The sequence below is a fragment of the Penaeus monodon genome, chromosome 28 (genome assembly GCF_015228065.2).
Source record: "Penaeus monodon isolate SGIC_2016 chromosome 28, NSTDA_Pmon_1, whole genome shotgun sequence".
Taxonomy (NCBI): Eukaryota; Metazoa; Arthropoda; class Malacostraca; order Decapoda; family Penaeidae; genus Penaeus; species Penaeus monodon.
The window spans coordinates 9,710,911-9,711,110 of NC_051413.1; positions in this window are offsets into that span (position 1 = coordinate 9,710,911).

The window sequence follows — 200 nt, forward strand, 5'->3', positions numbered from 1 at the left end:
CCGATTACATGCAAATGATGTCCGTTTATGCATGTTCTACTCGACACCTGCATATCACGGCCACCTGTGTCCAAGGCCTGTTTAGATAAGTAACATATTTCTTCGGTTTCTCTTCATGTCCGAGAATCTTGGTTAACTATGATGTCAGCTAATCATTTAAAGACTTCTCGACAATTTTAAAATGTGGTTGGTGAATAGGT